We start from the raw sequence: 24624 nt of genomic DNA on the forward strand, positions 1-24624 counted from the left end.
CTAGTCAACAGGTTTGTACTGCCGCTCTTCATGATCTGCCAGAAACTGACTTGACACTAAAGGACGCTTGGACCAATTATTGTTCCCTCCAAAGCCAGAGTCTAATTCCTCCCATTGCAACAGTGCCAAATTGTGTGCATTAAGCAAAAGTGTTGGTAAGAAAGCTTAAATGAACACAACCACCGCATAATGAATAATCAAGCATGCCACAGGAAAGAAAGTTAAGGGTTTTGTTGCTGAGGGGGCTTCTTAGAGCAATGGAAAAACACCACCACCACCATCACAGTTTATTCTGAAAAGGCAGTAACTCAGTAACCTGTACTGTGTCGTATATTTTTTCCATGTCCTGTGAAACAAAAGCCTCCATCTTTGTTCAGTGATTCCTATTGTGTATGTTTTTGTGTGTGCGCACACATGCATGGATGAATGGGCTCATGTGCGAACCACGTGTGTGTGCAAATGGAGGTTATGTCCTAACATCTCAGTGACTCTAGTGCCATTCCAGCCCCAGCAGCAGTGTGGCCTAATTAATGCTGTAAAAACCATACATACATATGCATGCTCATCATTCTTCCACATGTGATATGCACAGTATGTGTTTTAACAATATATTAAATGTCCAAACCTATGAATCAAAGAACATTCTAAAACATACACATCCATATACTGTATAACAGTTTGAATGGCTCCGGTTACAGTCATACCTTGGTTTAAGTATGCCTCGGTTTGAGTACTTTCAGTTTAAGTACTCCGCGGACCCATCTGGAACGGATTAATCCACTTTCCATTACTTTCAATGGGAACGTTCGCTTCAGATTAAGTATGCTTCAGGTTAAGTATGGACTTCCGGAACCAATTACAGTCATACCTCTGGTTAAGTACGCTTCAGGTTGAGTACTCCGGTGACCCGTCTGGAATGGATTAATCCACTTTCCATTACTTTCAATGGGAAAGTTTGCTTCAGGTTAAGTACAGACTTCCGGAACCAATTGTGTACTTAAACCGAGATACCACTGTAGTCTCTTGATGCCATAAAGAAATGGCTGTGTTATTCATCTACGCCTCCTCTGCGCTGCACTTGAAGGACTATGCTTCCCATTCTCTGTGCAGCTTGCAGTGATCTTGGCTGACCTAACCAACCGGGAAGAGGTTGCAACAGTAAAGGTATCTGACTCTACCTTTTTCTCTTTCCCTGAGAGGGATTTCTTACATGTGCCTCTTACGGCTTTCATCCACCTGCTGGCACTTAAACTTAAGCCTCCAGAACAAATGGCCTCTTAGGGACATGGGGCATGATTTCTAGGAGGGGTCATTTGCCGGTGTGCTTTTAGGGTGTGAAAGTCAAAGCTGTTCACAAAACGCTGGGAGCTTGCATTTAGCACTAAGCATGTAGGTCTCTTGAAACAAGTTTGTTGCTTTCATGCAAGGCTATTAATAAACCGTGCAATGCAAGAGGAGCACAAATCAGGAAGCGATCAAGGAAAATCATCAGTCCAGTCACTGATGAAGTTACCATGGGACTGCAGAGCTGGAGGGCAGCATGTTCTGGCCTCTGCCATTGGCCAAGTGCCCAAAGGCCAGGGGAGTAGAGGGATCTGCTCCTCCTGCCCTGCCTCTCAGGAGCCACATCATGGCAAAGGGGAGACCAACTTGGCCCCATCCAACAGACACAAAAGGAGCAGCTGCAGGGAGCTTGCTTCCCACCTCCTTGCCCCGGAACTGTAGAACCAAAGGGGAAAGGAAACTTTGGCCCCATCCACCAGCCAAAGGAACACGAGTCATTCAAGCAAGAACAGCAACAAGGTAAGATCAGCCCTGCCCAAAATGGATATAAATGTGAATTGCTTAGGACTTTTTTTTTTGCCTAAAAGGACTGATCTCCCTCCTCTGTTTTTCCTCCACTCCTTTTGTCTTTTTCTCTTGGCATCTCCCCCCCCCTTTTTTCTGTATTGATGTGAGCCACTTTCCGAGACAATAATTTTCTCAAAAGCAGACTCAAAACATAATAAACAGATATCACCCTTAGCTCTAGCTCTTTTGCAAATGCAATCCAGTTTCATTGTAATGGCTTCAACTCCAGGAACCTGGGTCTTGTCATTTTATGACAGCACCAAGTTTCCTTTGTTAGCAGCAAATGTTGGAAAAGCACAACCAACGTGATCAAGGGGATGGATCATCTATAAGGAAAGGCTGCAACATTTGGGGCATGTGTACCGTATTTAGAGAAAAGGTGAGTAAGAGGGGCCATGACAGAGGGGCATAAAGTTATGAGAGGAGTGGAAGAAGTAGCTAGAGAAAAGTTTTTCTCCCTCTCATGTATTAGAATTTGGGGGGGAGGGGAGAGATGAAGCAGAATGTTGGAAGATTCAAGACAGAGAATAAAAAGAACTTACGCAAACAGTCCATAGCTAAATCACAGAATTTGCTTCCACAAGGTAGTTATGGCCATCAACTTGGATGACTGTAAAAGAGGACTAGACAAATTCATGGAGGACCATACTATCAATGGCTTCTTTTCACAGTGACTATGCAGGGGTTCCACTGGAGCTGGTAATGGGAGCTGTGGCTTTAGTATACTATAGGGAAAGCATGCATGAGTCAAAGGAGGAGTATGCCAAGGGCAGGACTTCCTCCAGGTGTCTTGTTTTCAAGCTCACAAACTGATCCAGAGAGCCTAGCTCTGGATAGTTTTGTGCTGTTCAGAGACAAGAAGATTTCCTTTTGCTTTTTGAGGCAAGCAGGGCAAAGCTATTCCGTTTTGTCCTGTTTTGCTTGAGCAGAATGCCACAGAAGCTGCAGCAGTGATGTTCACTGCTATAAGTTGGAATGGGACAGAGCAGTTTGTTCTGTAGACCTATCCACAGAGTAGATGGAATCATATCATTTTGTTGGCCCATGTTTTGGGCTCATTGCATCCTGTTGCCTCAGAACTTTTAGCAGTAAAGGAGGAATCTTCATTTGCAATATGGCCCATTGTGTTTTGGAAACTTATTTTAATAACTGCAAGCTTTCCAGTGGGCACTGGATAATAATAATAATAATAATAATAATAATAATAATAATAATAATAATAATAATTGATTTCACTTGTATGCATGTGAAATTATTGTTTGACTATTCCTTGATCTTTACATGTTTCCTTGCGGTTGGCCTTCAGGGCCTTTGTTCATTTCTACCAGTTGTCATTACTGGTAATGGATACGTGGTGGCTGAGTCCCATATTAGTTACTTTTTGAAATACAGTAATACTGATAATAATAGCATGTATGTTGAAAGTCCAAAGTATTGCTTGGCACAGTTGCTTTAAAAACATTTTCCTTTCATGGATTCTAGTTTCCCTTTCCTCCCTGTGGGAATCTTTTGGAACCTTCCCAACACCTGTCCCAGTTGGGCTACGTTCTGTTGTTTTGGAGACTAAAGCTAATTGAAGCTAAATTTGTGACAATCTGAAACCAGTTGCTGTCCATTTAATTAAATCTCCAGTGTCTGTTATCTGGACAATGGGAATAGCCAGTGCATTTTCTCAGCCTTGCAAGTAGGTCATGAGAAGCTTTGATCTTATGGCTGTGGACAGGCAGTGTCTTTTCCTGATTTGTAGCTTTTTGCAATGTTACCAAAATAATTGCTACTGGCACGAAGGTGAATGTCGAGGAGACACTGTCTGAGATTGTAGGTCTGCTGTGAGTGGAACACGTATCACGTTAGAACTTCAAATCAGTCTAAAGTTGATAGCTTTTAGTTAGGAAGGAATCCCCTACAATCAAGAACTTTTCAGTATAGTAATTAAAATGGTTTGGTGCTTTCAGGCAATTGAAAATCAATGATGAAACCACACACAGCATTTTTTAAAGCAACAACTTTGCTTGCTATACTTAAGAACACACACACCAAAAAAAAACACACTTGACTTCATTTAGTTTAAAGCCCTTCATAATTGTGCTGCTTTGGGCTGAGTAAGTAAAAGCACTTACCAGTCCAATAAAGGAAACTGGTGCTTCACGGTAGGATTATTTCCTTTTGGCATTAATCATCTGCCTTGGCCTGCTTTCTGGAACCGATTCACTCACATTTTAATGAATGGTTCCAGTGCCTCATTATTACAGCCTTTATTCAGGTGAAGAGATCAGCAGACAGGGCTCAAGCGAAGGGTCCATGGAGAATTTCCAGAAGGGACCTATCAATGGGTCTGGGGACATTTCAGATGAGCTGCCAGGCTACCAACAATGGGTAAGGGGATCCAGATGCTCCCCTTGCACTCATTAAAAGAATGTGTGACAGGGTGTGTGTGTGACTGTGAAGTGCTCCAGTTGGAGAACAAACAGGCTTTACCAAAGGTGTTGTGGACTTTGAAGAAGCTCAAACTCAGGACGAAAGGGAGAAATGTGCTAAGAGGAAGGCACGTTTGGCAAACCCTCACCATAATCAACTCTTGCCCGGAAACCTATGTTCCCACTGTGGAAGGACGTGTGGATCCAGAATTGGCCTCCACAGTCACCTATGGACACACTTTAAGACTGTGTTCGTGGAAGACAATCTTACTCAGCTATGAGTGATCACCAAATAAGAAGGGTAGGCCTGCCCCTGCTGCTGACACACGATGGTCATGCCTCTTGCTCACTTAGCATGCTTGAAAAAGGGTTGTGTACACTTATCGACATAAACATGTAAAGCTCAACCGTCAAGGGAGATCCTGAGTGACCCAGGATCTCCCCTTGGGTGGTAGAGCCTCCACTTACATAGGGCACCTTCTTATTCTCATAGTGAATGCACAACTAGTAGGGTGTGTGGTTTCTGAGCAAGTCAGTAGCTGGGCGTGGAGGGACAGGAGCAGCCTTACAGCCATGTGACACACACATTCTGGCATTCTTTGAGCATATGGGTTAGGGCAGGGGTTCCCAACAAAATTTTCTCGAGGACCCCTCATCGAGCCGCTATTGTGACAAGGACCCCCATTAATTGACTTACTTGCTTGAACATCAAATGCATTATCTTCCTCTTCATCTGTAGGCCTTTGTCGTTTTAACGAACCACTTTTTAACCAACAGTCCAATTTTAACTATGCGAACTGTAGCTTCCGCGAAAAACAACGCTTTGTTTACAAACACTACTGTTTTGCAAAGAGGCAGCGTGCGCCAGGGAGGAGGGAGAGGAATGGAGAAGACAGGGTACCTGCGCAGTAGCGCAAAAATGAAGCCGACGCGCGCGAAGCATCTTGGGGAGGTGAGCGTTTAGAATGCGCGCGCTGCCTCTTTGCAAAACAGTAGTGTTTGTAAAGCGCCACCTAACGGCATACAGCAGAACTACTGCCTCTATCTAATTCTAGTTTTGCGCTAGACTCTGCTCATGCAGGAAGAGGCCAAAACAAAAAAAACTGCATCTTGCGGACCCCTCTGGCATAGCTCGCGGACCCCTGGGGGTCCCCGGACCACCTGTTGGGAACCACTGGGTTAGGGGTTTCTCAGTCCCCCTACCAACAGTGCAGCAGCAGGGGTTAATGGCTGAGAAAGTTCTGGCTTAGGGGACAGGACTGACAAGTGAGTTCTGAACAAAGTCATAATTTAATTGGTGGACAGTGCTAAAGAAACAGGAGCACCAAAACTCAGCCCCCTTATCTTTCATGATAGCTTCATTAGCTACTCTTTTATTGAAGGGAAGGGGGAGCGGGGTGTGATTTGGGTAAAATTAGGAGGAGGCAGGGTGGGTCTTGTTTAGGGAAGCTTTTAATATTTAATGCTGTATTGTTTTAATATTCGATTGGGAGCCGCCAAGAGTGGCTGGGGAGACTCAGCCAGATGGGTGGGGTATAAATAATAAATTATTATTGTGGTGGTGGTGGTGGTGGTGGTGGTTTTTATCAAGAATCGTCCTGCCTTTCTCCCACTTTCATTTCAAGACTTGACGGTCTCACATTGTTGAAGTTTGAGGACCTTCAGAATACAGAGGCATAATAGAGCGGCATAAAGCTCCTGTCTATTTCTGTAGAGTGGCACATGAGAGACTTTGCCTATTTATGTATAGAAGGCATTTAGAGAAAAATCTAACAAAATGTATGTGGCAACATAATCTTTATTTCATTTATTGAATTTATATACCGCCCTATACCCAGCGATCTCAGGGTGGATCACAGAATAAAATATTGGCGGTGTAAGGACCTTGGTGGCAATCAATAGCACTTATGTGCAGCCTGTTTGAAGGTTAAAACATTACGGGAGAATGTTTTTTAAAAGTTGTGTCAGATGCTGTAAGGATATGTTCTTCCAACATCTCCATGAGGAGCGAAAGCGTGGAGACGGGAGTTGTACACATGCTCAGTTGAATGTCTGCAAGGACTCTTTTTGAATTTAAGTGCATGCACACAAATGGTGCTTCCAGATGGGCTTAATATTGTAACTGGCCAATGAGATGGCAAACAAGTTGTTGGCAACATTAAAAAACAAACTTATAAGTTTCTGCAAGAAGTGAAAAATATAGATTAAATAGGCATTAAATGGGGGTGGGTGGGTTATGGACTGGCTAGGACTGATGGAAGGTATAGCCCAAAGCATCTGAAGAGCACCAGGTGATGGTTTGTTTAAATGCATACCTTTAGTTAAGTTCTATGATGAAAAAGAATCAGGTAGTCTATTTCTAGATAAATGGATTTATGATTTACTAACATTTTTGTTACAAACAGAATGTAAATCCAGATCTTTTTGCCCTTTCTTTGTGAAGGTCAGTAGGGACTCGTATGTTCTGAATATTTGTAAAATGGTAAGAACACAGCAGATAAAACATAGTGATAACAGAACAGAAAAGAAATTGGGAGTTCATTGCATAATATCTTAAGCGTAAGAGCTAGATTATTTATCTCTTATATAATTGCTCAGCATTAGCAAGAGCTTTTCATTGCTATTGATACATGCAATTAAGTCTCCGCTGTCTGCCATGTCAAACACAGTTTTTTGACTCACCATCTCCACTCCAAGGCCACTCTATCCCAAGACGCCCCAGATGACTCCATTCTTCTGCTCCAGTTCTGCTAATCCAGCTCTCCCTCTGCTGGCAGCAAAATAACATGTTACAAAGTTAGAATTTCACAAAAATCATGCTGAGCAGGAGACATTCGGGAATCAGGTGATTGATTGGGCTGCTGAGTAAATCAACCCAGTATTTAATTATTTCAGGAACTGCTTTAAGGCAGATTAATTTTTTTATGTCCCTTGGAATAACAGGGTGAGATTAAGAAATCCGGAAGCTCTCTTTGTGGCATTTATTCCAGTGGATCTACAAGCCTCTCAAATGGAATTTACATAGGAAAACACACTTAACTTCAGTCTAGAATGACCAGGGGAAAGGAAAAAAAGAGTTTGTGTATTATTTCAGAAATTGTGTTATTTCAGAAATTTGTGTGAGTTAGGCAGATTTGCCTTTAGATTTAAAGCAAATTGAATCTTTCCTAAGCTACTCCCATTAAATTGTGTATATCATGGCAGCCTAATGTAACCACCACACAAGGAGTTTCCTATACAGTAAAATGTTGCTGCAGCAAGAGCCTCATTTTGGATTGAGGCCCTTAATGCAGTGTTTCTCAACCTTTTTTGGGCCAAGGCACACTTGTTCCATGAAAAAAATCACGAGGCACACCACCATTAAAAAAGTTAAAAAATTTAACTCTGTGCCGCCCTATATTGACTATATAATTATGACTGTAAGAAACACTTGCCAATTGCTGTGTTGGTTGCAATCTCCTGTAATAAGGCTTCACAAGCCGCTGATTTCTCTGCCAGCACAATCCTTTGCTCAGCAAGTTTCAGGTTGAGCTCATCCACCCAGCTTCTTTAAGTTTGTCTAAAACCACCCTCCCGTGGTGGTGGCTGTTGAGAGCTGCACTCGCCCCGCGTCGTGACCCGGCCGGCTTCCTTTTCGGCGGGTCAGTGTTGTTTATTGGCGGCCGCCAGGCACGTGACAATGCAAATTGCCCTTCTCGTCGCCGCACGTCGCGGCACACTAGTGTGCCGCGGAACAGCGGTTGAGAAACGCTGCCTTAATGTGATAGTATGAATGTATCAGTGGCGAAAGGGAGGGTGGGCACTGATTCCCAAGGCTCCCTTCCCCCACCATCCAGAATCATCAAACCAGCCAGAAGAACAAACGAGTCTTGGGGCACCTTAAAAACTAATCGTCTCATTGGATCACAGCCTACTTCATCAGATGCATGATGGTGGTGCTGGTGGAAAAGGAGGGAGTGTATAGGTGTGTGTTCAAAGGAAAAGGAAATGCAAAACAAAAACCAGGCCCAAATGGATATGCCATAAAATTGTAAAATTGGAAGGGATTATGAGGGTCTTCTAGTCCAATCCTTTGTAGTGGTAGGAATCTTTTGTCCAATGTGGGGCTTTAAAGTGCCACAAGGCTCTTTGTTGTTTTTGTGGCAACAGACTAACACAGCTACTCTTCTGATATCTGCCATCCGGGCCATTGTAACCATAGGCGCTAGGGGTGTGGGGCCCCCGGGTGCCGGGCTCTCAGGGGCGCCAGGCCGAGAGTCTGGGGCCCGAGAGTTGACACAGTCTGTTAGCTTTTAGAGTTCCCTAGCTTGCAATCCTGCACATACTTTTGAATATGTCTGTTGCACAAAGTGAGCCTTAGTTCTGAGTAAATATGGAGGGATTGTGTTGCATGTATAATATGACTGCCAGGTCTTGCCATCTGACATGTTTGCTGCTAATTACTGCAGATTAAGCTTCCTGTTTCAATTTGAGTTCAAGATGGGGTTAGTTGAGATGAGAGATTGCATGACTACTAGCATGACTGTTATTACCATGAGCACTGTTTATTTGGGGGAAATGCAGGGCCATACCTTTGAGCCAGCATAAGTAAGGAAAAGGCTTGTATCTGTAGATGCATAGGAAAAAGGGACAGGTTTGATAGCAAGGTAGTGAGAATGAACAGGGTTAAGTAGTATTAGATAGAATCATAGAGTTGGAAAATACCCTGAGGATCATTTCGTCCACCCCCCTGCAATGCAGTAATATGCAGCTGTCCCATACGGGGATCAAACCTGCAAAAGTGCAGTGATGATCCAGAAAGTGGAGAAATATTGGGGGGGGGGGAGAGAGAGAAAGATAGAGCACGGAATAGAAGTATTTATTTATTTCATAAAAATTATATCATGGAATCATAGAACCGAACAGTTGGAAGGGACCCAAGGGTCATCTAGTCCAACCCCCTGCAATGCAGGAATCTCAACATGACAGGTGGCCATCCTACCTCTCCTTAAAAACCTCCAGTGAAGGAGTGTCTCCCACCTTCCCAGGGAGTCCATTCCACTTGATTTTAAGAAAAGAAAAAGCTTGATTCTAAGGAAAGACTTCATCCCCAATTAGCTCTCTCTGTGTTGTTTATAACATATAAAAAACATAAGTAGCTGAGTCAATCCATAATTTCCCCCAAAAAACCACAGTAAGAACTTGAAAACTTGTTCCCTATTTTACAACATTTTAGTTGGTCTAAAAAAAGACATTAAATGCCCTACTATAATATATTAGTAGTTTGTAATTATTATAAATCATTTATGTTGTATGTTGGGGTAGAGACCGATCTTTTTTTGCTTATGCAAAACACCTTGTGCATTGATGGCACTATATAAATGCTATCATGGGCTATTATTTTCACAGCAACATTGATTTTACTTAAGAAGTGTCCAGCTTTTTTTCTAGTACAATGGAAAAAAATGTAGATTTTCCACTGTATTGAACTCAACTACAATTTTATTATGGGATCTGCCATTTGAGATTTAGTGCACAATTAGTATTTAATTATTTAATTAGCATGGGTGCTTAATTAATTAGCATTAGTATTTAATTAAGGATACATTGCTATTACCACTTCCACAATGATGTGCAAGCAGGATGTGTGGAGCTATAGGATTAACCTGCAGCAGCTCAGATCACGAGTCTGTGAAATCAGATACTGTATCTTGCATTTCCAGAGTGCCTGATACCTACACTTGGACAATAAGGCACGAATCCTGTGTTAATGCATTTCTTCCTTTGAGCGTTCTTGCACATAGGATGGGTTCCATGCTTGTACGATAATGCACACTGCCAAGGAGGAGGAGGAGGAGGAGAAGGAGGAGGGGCAGGAAGATGCGAGCTTCAGCATCATCGGTCTTGCTGATGAGGCTGTTTTCTTTGTAGTGAGAGAAGGTAGCACAGCATTTCTGTCTGAAGCCAGCTGGTGATGCTGCAGCCTTGCAAGAAGGATTTGCATGGTGGTGGGGAATACAGATTTCCCATCCGTGCATCAAACCACTGCTGGGTGACTGAAGCATCTGCCTCGCCTGGAGAGGGTGATGGTGCTGTGCAGACCCCAGCAATGGAGGTAGGAGCGCTCCAAGGGGGGCATTTTCATTATCTCACTAATCTCCCCTTTGGTGACCTGCCAGACTTCCCTGGAAGAGAGTGAGACAGAAGGGGATTACCGAGACTGGAATCACCTATCTCGCTGAGCAGCCGCAGGGGGAGGTGGGAGGGATGGGAATGATTGCTGTTCCACCGGCAGGCCTTAATCCCCACTGGCCGTCGCTCAAGCAGGATGGTTTGCAGGCGCTGTCGGATTAAAGCAGAATGGAAGGATTCTATGGGGTTGAAGCCTTCCTGCATGGCTGAAGTAATATTTTACCTTCCAACCCTCCGCCTTGCCAAGAAGGGCTGCTGCACGCTGGGACCCCAAGCAGGATTTGTACATGGTGCCGCAGGAGAGAGGGGCAGAAGGTCACCTGGGATTGTACCCCCTGCCTGATTCCACGAGATGGTTCATACCCAGGTGAGCGTTCAGTCTGGACATCCAACCCGGACCTCCTCCCCCACGTTGGAGGCTTTGAAGTGCATTGTTCTACCTTTGGAATGTGAATGACGGGAGAGAGGGGAGGGGTGCCTGATAGGCAACAATGGAGCAGGCTGTTGAAAGGTGGAACAAAGAGGTAACTGATCAGTCTCAGTTCGAAATTCAATAGCATAAAGATACATTGGTGGAAACCCAGGGTCCGAGGCTTGTAGCACCGACAGTGGAAGATGCTTGTTGCAGCATTAATTTTTTTTCGTTTTTAACAAAAACAATTCAGTGTGAATCCCTTGTCACTTCTAAGGCACAATGTGCCCCCAGCCGTGTTTGCCAGCAAATATACAGCTCTAGAGGTGGTGGGACAGTTGAAATGGAGGCAGATTGGCCTCTTGCTGTGATTTTTGCAACCCAGCGAGAGAGTGGGAAGTGTGTGTTTTTGGTATGTGCTGGGAGTGTAGGATGGTTGCACCTGTGATGAAGCAGGCTGACTGTACTCTCATGCGGGTGGAGGAGGCAGAGCAGCTGTGCTGATCTATTTACAGTATTTGCCTGGCTCCAGCGGGAGATCTGTGCCTTCATGTCCTAGATAAAAACCTTTCTTTTGCTCCTGCTCAAACAGATATGGCACACTGGAAACCTTCTAATGTAAAGTGCTCTGTGCTACAGCATTCCAGGAACCTCTTGAATCCATTGATGAGAGTTTTAAGGCGATTCTGATAAATAGGGCAGTATCTGTACAAATATAATTGCTGTGCTGTGTCAGAACAAAGATCTCCCTAGCACAGCATTCTGTCCCCGACTAGAGCCACCTATATGCCCAAAGGAAGCTTGCAAACAGGGCAAGTCTGCAGTAGCTATCCTTATTCTTTGTTCCTAGCATTGTGTAATTATCAGCAAACTGCCTCTGAATGTGGAGGCTCCATTGCTAGCTATTATGTCTTTCAGCCACTGATGTCACTGTCCTCCATCTAATCTGATTATTGATTGCTGGTGGGTGGACAATGTTTGTTTTTATTGCTTTGGGCTGTTTTATAGTATCTTTGCATTTTTACAATGTAAGTCACTTTGAGACTCTCTTTTTTATAGGAACATAGGAAGCAGACTTATATTAAGTCAGACTTTTGGTCCATCTGTCCCAATATTGTCCACAATGAGTAGCAGTGGCTTCCCCAGAGTTTCAGACCAGAGTCTCTCCCAACCTTAACTGGAAATGGCAGTGATTGAACCTGGGATCTTCTGCATGCAACTCAGATGCTCAACCACTGAGCTATGGCCCTCTCCCTTCTATAAAAAAGCAGTTAATAAATTGAATAAATCATCATCATCATCATCATCATCATCATCATCATCATCATCATCATCATAGTCAATCCACTTCACTAATGTTCATCTCGGCAATCTATGTAAACGATTTCCACAGTATGATATGTAATGATAAATTAATTGTGCTATTTCTCTCCCTCCCTGAATCTGGATTTAGACTACAGTAGTGACATTCTTTGTGTGGCCTGGGTACTGCAATAGCTTTGCTGCTTCTTTAAGTTTATTCCAATTTCTTCTTCTAGTAGCAGAAGACATGCTGGGACTAATTAAATCAGAACTTGGCCAACATATTTCTAAAACAAACATGTGCACACAAATCACTGTGTAATTAGGATTTGGGGGGTACACCCTCCCCCCGAACAAATCCAAACACTTTTTTAGTTTCATCTTTGACTGTTCGTAGCCATGTTGATCAGACAAACACAGGAATGTGCCTTATGTTGTGTTGGATCCATCTAGCTCACTGTTGTCCACACTGTCTGGCAGAGCCCATCTATTTATAACAGTAAGAGCTCCCCATAACCTGTTTGAAGATCTCCCATTCCCACAGCTTTGTTTGAGTTTGTTTGATTGGTTATTACACTTCTATGCTGCCTTTCCTTCTTAGGAACTTAGGACAAAGCACTTGGGGTGTTCTTTGATCCAACATTGACAGCTGAGACCCAAATGGCCTCAGTGACCTCAAGCACCTTTTACCAATTCCTGCTAGTTTGTCAGCTGTGGCCTTTCCTGCATAGGGATAGCCTGGCCACAGTGATCCTCCAGATTGGATTGCAATAAGTACATGATAGGTACCTTGAAAATGGTTCAGAAGCTCCAGTCTGGCTGCTAGAATTCTGACTGGTTTACCCAGGAGATATATTAATGTCAGTTCATAACAAACTACATTGGCTTCCAGTTCACTACTGAGTGCAATTCCAGTGTTTATCTTTAAAGAGCTTGGGCCCCAAATATCTGAGGGAGAGCACCTCCTCCCATATCAGCTTGCTTGTGCATTAAGATACAGTCATACCTTGGGTTAAGTCCGCTTCAGGTTGAGTACTTTCAGGTTAAGTACTCCGCGGACCTGGAAGTAAACACTTCCACCGCATGCGCAGAAGTGTTCTGTGCGCTTTGCGCATGCGCATAAGCGCTCTATCGGCACTTAGCGCATGCACGCTATCGCCACTCGGGTTAAGTACTTTTTGGGGTGTGAATGGCACCTCGGAACCAATTAAGTACTTAACCGGAGGTACCACTGTAAATGTTAATATTTTTCATCTATAATACTGTACTGTCTTATTTATTTTATAGTACAGTACATTGATTATTAGGGACCCAGGTGGTGCTGTGGTTAAACCACTGAGCCTAGGGCTGATCAGAAGGTCGGCGGTTTCGAATCCCTGTGACGGGGTGAGCTCCCGTTGCTTGGTCCCAGCTCCTGCCAACCTAGCAGTTCGAAAGCACGTCAAAGTGCAAGTAGATAAATAGGAACCGCTACAGCGGGAAGGTAAACGGCATTTCCATGTGCTGCTCTGGTTTGCCAGAAGCGGCTTTGTCCTGCTGGCCACATGACCTGGAAGCTATACACCGACTCCCTCGGCCAATAATGCGAGATGAGCACGCAACCCCAGAGTCGGTTACGACTGGACCTAATGGTCAGGGGTCCCTTTACCTTTTACATTGATTATTGCCTTCATTTTATGGATCAATGGTCTCAATAGACAGTAAAATTCATGTTAAATTGCTGTTTTAGGGGGTGTTTTTCATCATCTGGAACGGATTAATCCACTTTCCATTACTTTCAATGGGAAAGTTCGCTTCAGGTTAAGTACAGACTTCTGGAACCAATTAAGTACTTAACCTGAGGTATCACAGTAATTAAAAGAGACCCTTCTCCATGTTTCCTCTTTAGGAGAAGCACATTACAAATGCACAACAGAGAGGACTTCTCTGTGGTAGCACCACCACTATGGGTTTGTCCTCCCCAGAGAAGAGGTGCCAACATTTGTATTTGTATTTTGTTTTTTGACACTGGGTTAAAGCCTTGTTTGTTTGTTTTGCCAGGCATTTTAGATTATGGTGTTTCAAACTGGTTGAATGTTTTTATTCCTCTGAATTGTATTGCATTGTTTATTATATTTTATTCTGCATTTCCAAGTCTCCTTGCATATCATGGTGTGATTAATTTTTGGATATAGGGTGGCTTTATTTATTTAAAAAAATAAATACATATATGTAAATAAATTCATGCAGTTACTCAAGCTTATCATCATAGCAACCATTGGGGGGGTAGGCAAATTTTAGAACCGTCAGGGATCTGAATGCATTCTTCCTAGTTTGGATCTAGTACTTTACCTACTGCACACACATGGGCTATACACACCATGTGCAGTCTCTAGAGACTCTGGATTTAGATCAGATTCCATAGGTTCAATTAAGGATTGTTGTTATAATTCCCATTGTTTGTGTTTCTTCATAAGAGCTGGTAGTCGAAGATCACTTCTGGTATATTTTTTACTCCGGTACATGAGATGTACAGGGAAAACTGCTGTTCTGCCAAATATTGTGGTGTAGCTGGTTGCATCTACACTTCCTGCATCATGCCTTTTTCCTGATTCTGTGTGAGACTGAGATTGATTCCTGGCTGACAACAGATAGTTCATATTTCATAAGCTGTTCGTTGAATTTGTTCTTTCAGTAAAGGTCTGTGGTGGTAAAGGTCTGTACCTCTATAAAAGGTTCTACAAATCTTGAGTAGCTATGGACCGATGGTTACTCTTTTGGAATGGAGAAGGTCGGTGACCAGCAATTTCACTTTCAGAGTGCTGTGTTACCTAGAGGGAAGTTTCTGGATCTGAGAAGGAAGCCTGCTTTAGTTCATTATGACCAGGAAGCAACAGTATATAGAAGGATCTGAGGCTTGTCAGTTTGAAAGTCACAGATACTCCTTTGGCAGGGGCAGCATTGGAATTAGGTCTGTGACATCCTTCCATTTAGCTGTCACACAGATGCACCACCCTAACATTATGTTCAAAGTGCAAAGTTCATGCTCTAAAACAATGGCTCTTAAAATTGCTCACTTAATTGCTAGAAAAGGTATAATCTTCCCTCTGCCTCTGCTTAGTGTGAGGGATGGGCTCAAAGATAGAGCTCCATTGTCAACCCACCCTAGGCCCTCAGTAGCAAGTGCCTGGTATTGTGTGCTTTGAAATTGCAGTATAGAATCCACTGCTTTTGGTCTGGTGATATGAATCTAACTCTGCAATTCTCATGTACACACTGCGGGGTGGGGTGGGGAAGAGCTCTCTGGGTTTAGAAGGTCCAAACTTGATGGCATGTGGAATAAGTCAATGCATTTCATGTTATCTGTTTTGTTAATTATTATTATTAATAATAATAATACAGGGGGGACGAGGATTGCGACTGTAGCTTGCTGAAGGAGAGATTTAATTGTTGGAGTCAGTGGCTTCTTCCCCACCATGGCAAAGAGTTGCTTCAGTGGGAGAGCGGGACAGTTTAAATTGCAACCGTGGCACAGGAAGAAAGGGTTAAACTCTACCTCCCTGTTCATGATGGCCCCTATCCTGATTCCTCCCCCACCCACCCCCAAACACATACACAAACGCTCAATGCATTCAGACATTTAATGTGTCATCTAGCTGGGTCATTCCGAAATTTTCAGAGTTAACCCTGGCTTTCTCAGCCACCGTGTAAAGTTGCTCTAGCAAACACGACTGCAGCAGCTGTGCCCTTCCTGCTTCCTTTCCTTAAAGCATTGTCATCATGCTTTAGACATTCCAGGGCCTCAGTTAGAGAATTCTTGAAGCCTGCATGGCTTGATGGTAATGGGCCAGATTTAAAACTCTGCAGCTGGGTGGGTGTATGTCATCTAAGTTACCTCATAGGGAAGAAAAACTTGCCCTGTTTTGTGTGTGGCCTTCTTTCCAGCATGCTTCACAAAGGCATGCCGTGATTGCCACATACATGTCTCCTGTCATCCAGCAATGAAATACAATCTCATCGCCTCTAGGGTGAAGCATGGTGTTTTATTTTGGTCAGAGCGAGCAGGAGAGTGTATGATCATGTTGCACTCTTTTGTTCGTGCCAACCAAGTCTATTTGTGAAGTCCTGTGTAAGGAAAGTGGGATAGAAATATCTATCTATCTATCTATCTATCTATCTATCTATCTATCTATCTATCTATCTATATCTATCTCAATGCATAAATAAGACAGTGGCTGTTCCTTCTATTTCCTCTCTTATTTGCTTTGCCTATAGCTGTCATTTACCCTTACTCTGTTTATGTAGCCTCAGCTAGAACTGAAACATGAAAAGTCATGTTCTGTGTCTTCCCTGCCACCCTGAGTTCTTGTGCAGATGAAATCAGTAGTTGGCCATAGAACACCTGGCTTATTTGGGGTTCCTTGGAGCACAAGGCATTTGGGTGCCCATCCGCTAAGCATTTTCTCAGACTTTCCATTTCGCTCCAAACTTCCCTGTCTGTGTGACAGTGTCTTGAAATAGATGTCCTTTTAATCCAGCCTTCCTCAAGCTGATACCTTCCAGACATTTGGGACTGCAGTTGTTATGCTCCCTGGCCATAGGCCATGCAGGCCAAAGGTGATGGGAGCTGGAATCCAAAACATCTGGAGTGACACCAACTTGGGGGTGGCTATTTTAATCGTAATACTTAGATATCAGAAACTCTAGGAAGTAGAATTATTCCTTTGCCTCTATGGTTTCACTCTTAAAATGGGCTTGTGAGAATGTTATTGAGGCCTAGTTTTCCATTGTGACAAATATCGAATTATGATCTATTCCCTTTAGTGTTTGATATGGAAATCTGAGGTAGTGGTGGTTGATGGTGTGTGCATCTATATTGTTGCATGCCACCCCAGTCTCCAAGCGGTGCGAGGTTCCAGGAGTTCCAGACTCTAACCCAGGGTTCGTGTTTCTTACGGAATGATGAACATTCTGTGTCTCTTACAGAATGATGAACATTCTGATGAACAAACCATGAAAGATAGTTTATTTACAGATATATTCAACCTGAGCCTACAATGGAGGGGTTCACAGCATCAACACCCAAAGAGGATCTTGCTTTTCCTGTAGCCCACAGCCTCGGATTCCAGCATAAATCAGGCATGGCTCTGTCTCCCAGCTGCCCAGCCTGCAGCCTTCCCACTTCTACCTTTTAGATCACATGTCAACTCTGGCCTTTGTCTTTCTAACTACCAGGGAATTGAGGACGGGCACAGAGCCACTTCCTTTGTTACCTTAATGGCCCATACTTAGAATCATAGAGTTGGAAGAGACCACAAGGGCCATCCAGTCCAACCCCCTGCCAATCAGGAAAGAGAACCATTCCCTCACCAGGAAGCTAGCCTGGCTATTCCTGGAATTGAATCTATGCTGGATCCAGGAATTAGAAGGAGGCTCAAGCAATGCAGCCTACCCCACACAAAAAAAACTCACAACAGTATGTTTTAAATAGAAAAAGATGAGAGTGGTTCCAGAACTTTTCAGGGACTGGGTGCTTCTTTGCAAATCCTGGCATGCCATCAGTGAGCTGCCTGCTCTTCTGACTGGGACCCATCACTCCAGAAGGTCTGTCCAAGTTTGTCACTTCTGACAAGGCATTTTCTTGTTGGCTGGGACTTGGGTGCAGCAGCTATGACTCCTTCCTCCATGCCAGCTGGCCTCTGACCGTGTTTGGTTTCGGGACTTTGCCTCCCTTTGCCCTTTTAAAGATTGGGTTACTTAGAGAGTCGACAACTGTCTGGGGCATGAAAAACTGCCTCGGAGAGCTGGAGAGTTTGGACGGTTCCAGAGAGACACTTCAGAGACCAGAGCAAGTAAACTAGAGGAGAGGAGTATTTTCCGGCTGGAAAGAAAGACAATGGTAAAGGCAAAGGACTATCCTTGGGAGACGTTTTGAGGAACAGACAGAACTGACCAGTGACCTTTTGGCCAAAGGACGCTGGAGATCAAGATTGGCTTCTCAGCAGAGGAGATTGGCTTCCAGAGTATCCTTTGTGTTTTCTAGCTGTATAGCATGGAGCTGGGATGTTATGTTTTTCTACATTATTATTGTGATTTCTTGATTTCCACAATCTCTGTGTAAGGTAGAGGGGATTTCCCAGGCTTACCTTAATGGTGAGGAGTTATGTGATTGGAATGCTATTTTTGTAAGCAGATGTATCTACATGCTTCCTAGAAGACTTACCATCCCATTTTCTGATTGCTTCTAATCTTTGGGGTTCATTTAGTTTCAGGTCACCTGGGTGTGTTAGCTCCCAGAAGGCATTTGTTTCTCGTTCAGTTTTGGATGGTGACCCAGGTATACAGTAATCACAGTTAACAATAATGCTTTATAGTAAAACTGTAAAATGTCCAGTGTTTTATTAATGAAGAGGGTTGCTCTTTTCCTGAATGAATCCTTTGCCAAGAGAGTTAACACAGCCCTGAGCTCAACGGATGGAATCGTAGTAACATGAGCTCTCCTTCCTTAGGTAAGACCTCTGGTTCCTTAATGCAGAAGGACTGAGCACAGAAGCAAAGGAAGAAAAAATTAGGAACATTCCACTAATTTATTTCTCTGTGCAGAAATAAATTTCTCTGTACACTCAGCACAAAGATCTCCTTCAAAAGGCAAAAGATATAAGGCCGGGTGGGAAGAAAAAAACAACCTCCCAGCAGCCATAAAGCACTATATCCCAGTAATCTTTACAGCAACCCTGTGAGGCAGTCTAGCAGTATTATCCCCATAAAACAGATGGGGAAGCGGAGTGGGTGAGTGGGTTGGGGGGGGTGGAGACTGAGGCTGAGTACAATCCTCTGCATGTCTGCTCAGGAGTAAACTCCACATAACTGAATGGGGCTGCCTACCAAGTACGTTGGAGCTGCAGTTCTGTACCCAGTAACCTGGGAATAAGCCCCACTGAATTCATAGGGACATGCTTTTGAGTAGACATTGAGTAGAGGATTGCACTGTGAATTACCTGGTGACTGTGTGGCATTTGAAACAAGGGAGTTTCCAGCTCCCTATGCTGTGCCAGCTCTAAAGCCATTTGAAAAATATAAACAAAATCATGCAGTTTTCCTGTTTCTTTCCTCCCTCTTTGTCTTTTGTTGGTATGGAAAGCAGTGAAGTCAGCGGGACTGAACAGCATGTCATACAGTGCCCAATGGCAAAAATGGAGTAAGACTTTCATAACCAATTCCTTTGATGCCATAAGCATGCTTGGAATTGTACTAGTAAGCCTGTGGCCAACCAGATTTTGTTGGATTACAAGTCCCATCATCCCTCACCACTGACTTTGCTAGCTGGGCTAGATGTGATTTGGAGTCAGAAACATATGGAGAGCCACAGGGTCCCCACCCCTGATCTGGACACTCACAAGTCCTGCTGAACTCCGCTCCAAGTAGGGCAGCCAGATGCAAAAGAAGGCAGGACTCTGCACCTTTAATAGTTGTGTAGATGGGAGGATTTCACCAGGTGTGTTGTGTGTGATGCTGAAATTTCTTCTGCACATCTGTTAAAGGTGCAGGAGTCTGATCTCCTCCTTCCCTAACTTCAACACTTCTTCAAATCTGAAACCCCCTCCCTTTAATTTGGACCTCATCTAGAGCAAAGGAGTTGGGTTTTGTTTTTTGTTTTTGTACCGAGGCTGGTTTGATAAATAAAGCATGTCATGTATGATTTGGTCAGAAATAATACAGACTTTGACTCTTAAGGTTGTAAGAACATAGGAAGAACCTGCTGGATCAGGCCAATCTTCCTGTTTTCACAGTGGTCAGCCAGATGTCTATTCTTAATTTGGTGGAGGACTTCACATACTATACTGTAGTTTAATTCTTTTTCCAAGTTCAGTTGAATGCATGGGGAAAGCTCTGGGTCCTGTTGGTCAGAAATTCTAGAGTTTAAAAGTTTTTAAACTTAAGTGAAACAGTGGTTCTTTGCATGGTGGTGGTAAAATTGTCACTGATTTACATGGGAGCAAAAAGAGTCAGGGACCTGGTTTTATGTTAGTTGATTCTTTTTAAATTGTGAGAGCTTAGGAGCAGTGAGAATTTACCGGTATGTGTATACTTGGTGTGTATTTTTGCAAACAGGAGGATCAGATGTAATGAATATAATGCAGCCTTTACATCTAATATTACCACTCCCCTTTAAAAGTCTCTTCAGCTTGGAGAATGCGAGGAGGTTGCAGTTGGGCATCAGTTAAATGTGGGCAAGAGTGCTTTCTCCATGATTTCAAAGCAGCCATAGTAACACAGTAACCCTCCATCTCCCCTCAGCCTCAGCTAGCATGGTGAATTGTCAGGAATGATGGGCATTGGAGTCCAACACCTGGAGGGCACCTCGTTGGCTGCCCCTGTTCTGGAGTGGGGAGGGAACCCTGGTCACATTTTGCAGCTGTTATACTGGAATAAAGAATCCCTATAAAATTTGCAAGAAAAAGCCCGAGCAAGATATTATGGATTCCTATCACCTTCTGGTATATCCTTTCAGTGCTCTTCCATGTGGGACCAGTAGATGCAAATGGAGTAGGAAATGGATGAATTATAGATTAAAAACCGTAATCTCAAAATGCTGGCTGTTCTTGGATATGCTGATCAAAAGCCTAGTCTCCACAAGAAGAAAGAGGAAGGTTGACCACTAGTGGCAGCTTCAGGATTCATTTCTCCAGTTCAGGGGTTTGTATAAACCAGCTTATGACCAAAATTGGAGACTTGAGGATTGTGGTAGGAGGCAGCCTTTATCTCTCTTTAGCAAGAATATATGCTAGATTAGTTACCCTTTCACAGACATTAGCTAGCCAGGCATACAACTAAAAGCAACCTTGTAAATAGGCAGCCACTTGCTCACCTGTGGCTAGTCAGAATTGCTACCAGGTGAGCAAATAGGGAGATTTTTTTAAAATATAAATTTGAGTTTACGCCTTCCCCCCGCCCATCTCCCAGGCTGTAGATGTGCTTTATCAATGACTTGGTATGCATGCACAGGTGAGCATAGAAAAGTGTGGGTTGGCAACTTATTTGTAAGGCTGGTTACAAGTAACAGTGCTAGTGGTGTTACAAGAAACAATGCAGTTGGTTGGTAGTGAAAAACTGAGAGGGAGTTGTTCTTGGGAAGTTTTCTCCCTGACTCTCTTTCTGACTGTGACTAAATAGCTTTGAAATGCATTATTAAACCTGATCTCTGGCTCTCAATGTCCCATCTGGTAGCACCCTCAAGTTGCCATTTCATAATTTCAATTCTTGTGAAAGCTGTCATTACGCAATACCCCTGAACAGCTACAGAAGAAGTGTGCACAAGGTATCTCATAATATGTGTGGGTAGCTTTCTTAAACGTGAAGATCACAGACAACTTTGCTTTGTTTTTGCCTTATTTTTGTACTTATGAACTGACCTTGGGTGTCTGAAGTAGAGCCAAACAAGATGCGATGGTGGCAGACAGATACATGCTGCTTTTTACATGTCTGCCCCATTCATATCATCAATTTGGGGTGTTTCAGGAGGAAGGAAGGTATATTTTAGACTGAAAACAGTGAGAGGGCTTCCGGAAGAGCCTTGCTGCTGTTAAGAGTTGTGTGCCTTCACTACCAGTCTTGAAGGTGCCATGGCAGACCAACCATGACTGTACTCCTGGAATTGGGCCACCAGGATATCACTGTACCTCTGATTGTTGGAAATAGGGAGTGAATAAGTGGATGAGGTTGAATCGCTGCACGTATTGCACTGTGGTGCCACAGGAAAATAGACATTAGCTGTGGATGGGTGGAGGTGATACAAGGCTTGACTAACCATATCCAGACAGATCTTCAGATATCCAGACAGATCTTCTTCACATTGATCAGTTTGCATGCTACCAGAATGGGCCAGACAGAGTATAGAGTGGCTTCCCATGCCGAGGGACAATATAATGTGCTCCCATTTCTGTATTATGGCGCCAACCCACAGGAAGCTGTCTGGCAGTATCCTTAATTAACTGAGATAATTGGGCTGCAGATAAGAATTTTCAGGGAGAGTATGCAGTGACATTTCAACCTGTTGCAGTCGCTCTGTAATCTAACTCTCTTCAAAGCAAGCTTTGTTGAGTTGCCAGCAGGCCCAGGCATGTGCTGTCATCCATAACAGGACTGGGTTGGACCCCAGCAGTGATCATGAAACTTTTGGAACTTTCCCTAGCAAATGAAAGTCCTTAAATAGCCTTCCCCTGGATTCCAACCAGAGAGCAGCAAATCCGCCTGCTTACTGGATGGTGGTAAATTTGCAGAGGTGAGTCACTGTTTTTTCACCGCAGAAGTATTTGTTGAACAGCGTCCTGCATGCTTACTCAGAAGTAAGCAACATTGTGTTCAACATTATGAATGATTCCCATTGAATAGGATTGCAGCCTCTGTTTAACCATAAGGTGATACACTCCTGACATCTGTACTCAATTGATGGGTTTTTTTGTTTTTGTTTTGAAAGATTCATACAAAACTAAACTCAAATCTGGGGCCATTTGTTAAAATATCCCTTAAACAACCACAGGTGCTTGTTTGTTTTTTGCTGAATTAATCCATGTAATTACCTAGTTTTAAACGATCATTGTTTAAGGGGCATTTTAATGGTCAAGAGGATGGAGCAACTTCCCTATAAGGGAAGCTTACAGCATCTGGGACTTTTTAGTTTAGAGAAAAGGTGAGTAAGAGGTGACATGATAAAAGTTTATAAAAATTATGCATGGCATGGAGGAATTGGAGAGAGAAAAGTTTCTCAGAACACTAGAACTCATGGACATCGAATGAATCTGCAGGTTGAAAAATTCAGGACAGATAAAAGAAAGTGCTTACTCACACAGTGCATAAATTGTGGAACTTGCTCCCATAGGAGACAGTGACGGCCACCGACCTGGATGGCTTTAAAAGAGGATTAGACAAATTCATGGAGGATCAGGCTATTGGTGGCTGTTAGGCATGCTGGCTATGTTTTATCTCCACTCTGTTTGCCAGTTGATGAGTATCACAGGTGGGCAGAGTGCTGTTGTGTTCAAGTCCTGCTTGTGGGCTTCCCATAGGCTTCTGCTTGGCTACTGTGAGAACTGGATGCTGGACTAGATGAGACATTGGCTTGATTTAGCAAATGGCCTCAAGATTTGACTTCCATATTTTTTTCTACCGCCCTCAAAGCCTATAAAAACTTGAAAAAATAAAAATGGTATTGAAACAATACAGAAAGTACAGTAACAATAAGAAACCATGCTATGAATGCTGCCTTTTATCCTTCTGCTGTTAATAGTGGTGCTTTGCACTGCAGGAACACTGAGGTGTTCCATTATGCTAGGAGCTGTATGGCTACCTACCAAGATGCATTTTTCACAATCAGCATGGGAAGAGAATGTCGTTTCCATTCTCCTAATGAAGAACTAAAAGACTAATTAAAATAGCCTGCTCAAGGTCACTCTTTTCTTCTTCACATACAGTTTTGTTGAATCTGTGCCTTGCGCATTGCAACCTTGGATTTTTATGGCGAGATGTAATCCCACAAGAAAAACTCCCAGAATGAGCGAAACAGAAGAACAATCTGTGGGAAGCTGCAGAGATATATTTATAACTCAGAAAACAGATGGGAGAGGCTGGTGTTCAAATCTTCCTATAGGTGTGAAAATGCTAACCTGTTTGGAGACTCTGCTGGTTGACAGGAAGCTTTTATGCTTGATCAGTTTTTAAGCTTTGCATACTCCAGTTCAAAGGCCTCTGAATTTAGTCCACGTGCAATGAATGGGAGATAGCCTCTTAATAAACAGGTTGGCCTATGGGAGAGCAGGTCCTCTCAAGTACCCAGGCCCCCAGTTGTGTATAAAGCTCTGAACAAGTATCAAATCTTTAAAGTGGGTCCAGTGGTGTATTGGCAGTCAGTGCAGTTCCTTCAGAATATGTTCCCAGTCAGCCACTTCCTACAGGAGCCTAGCTGCAGTTTCCAGACAAGCTTCTTGGACAGTTCTACATGGGGGTGTCCTATCACCGGGCCTGATACTAGCATCCAAAGCAGATTTGCAGGAGCCTGTGCTCATATGAAGCTCTGGCTAAGGAAAAGTTTCACTCTCAAAAGCAGGAGATTTCACGGACTTCATAAAGCACCTGGCACTAGTCTTAAACACATTTACTAGGGAGTAAGGCCTCTCAAGCCCAGGTGGTGCTGTGGTTAAACCACTGAGCCTAGGGCTTGCTGATCAGAAGGTCGGCGGTTCGAATCCCTGTGACGGGGTGAGCTCCCGTTGCTTGGTCCCAGCTCCTGCCAACCTAGCAGTTCGAAAGCACATCAAAATGCAAGTAGATAAATAGGAACCGCTACAGCGGGAAGGTAAACGGTGTTTCCATGTGCTGCTCTGGTTTGCCAGAAGCAGCTTTGTCATGCTGGCCACATGACCTGGAAGCTGTACGCCGGCTCCCTCGGCCAATAATGCGAGATGAGCGCGCAACCCCAGAGTCGGTCACGACTGG

At 43.6% G+C, this 24624-nt stretch overlaps 1 protein-coding gene across 6 annotated transcripts in view; it reads left to right on the forward strand.

Annotated features, from left to right (window-relative positions):
• The window catches only part of TMCC2 (transmembrane and coiled-coil domain family 2), a 94310-nt gene that overhangs the window by 35889 nt on the left and 33797 nt on the right, over positions 1-24624 (forward strand). For 3 of the 6 annotated variants that reach the window (XR_015951099.1, XR_015951100.1, XR_015951101.1), the window contains exon 1: positions 17774-18155. The exons of 2 other annotated variants lie outside the window; for them this stretch is intronic. The gene's annotated coding sequence lies outside the window, so the exon portion shown is untranslated. Of the gene's footprint in view, positions 1-10129; positions 10807-17773; positions 18156-24624 lie in introns of those variants that run through there. One more of the 6 variants, XR_015951103.1, reaches the window with a different exon arrangement.

This window comes from Zootoca vivipara, chromosome 7 (genome assembly GCF_965207765.1).
Source record: "Zootoca vivipara chromosome 7, rZooViv2.hap1.1, whole genome shotgun sequence".
Classification (NCBI taxonomy): domain Eukaryota; kingdom Metazoa; phylum Chordata; class Lepidosauria; order Squamata; family Lacertidae; genus Zootoca; species Zootoca vivipara.